A 553-nucleotide genomic window follows, 5' to 3' on the forward strand; every position below is an offset into this window, starting at 1 on the left:
TCAACACGTTCCTTTTAAGCAAAGGAATATCAAATAATCTGCACCAAATTCCGACGAGGAGACGCTTTTAGGGAGCGACATGTATTAAGACAAGCACAATCTCTGCTTGGGATAAAAGCAGATCAAATGATGTGGTTTCCTTCAAGCAAAACAGCCGAGGAGTCGTGTCTGCTTCAGAAGGCACGCTTACCTCTGGGACACGTAAAGGAAAGGTTTCAAAGATGCGATGCGTCCCAAAGTGAGTAAGCTTCGTGAGGTGAATGTTTGCGGGAAGTCTGTCTTTTGTGTTGTTTATGTGCTTTCGAACGTACAGGAAGCATTATTATGATGAAAGTTGATTTGTTCTTGAAGTTATGGTTTGTAAGATCAACTATCTATAATCTGTCATTTATCCTTATGACTGTCCTTATTGTTATTATTTTAATTAGAGGCAATAATTGGGAATCACATTTATCAGTGCTTAGCATTATTACAATTTGTACCACTTAGGATATATGTTTTTTTTTTTAATCATTAATGCCTTTTTTCTAGTTGTTATCTTCATCTCCTTTCC

This window comes from Penaeus monodon, chromosome 24 (assembly GCF_015228065.2).
Source record: "Penaeus monodon isolate SGIC_2016 chromosome 24, NSTDA_Pmon_1, whole genome shotgun sequence".
In the NCBI taxonomy this organism is placed as follows: Eukaryota; Metazoa; Arthropoda; class Malacostraca; order Decapoda; family Penaeidae; genus Penaeus; species Penaeus monodon.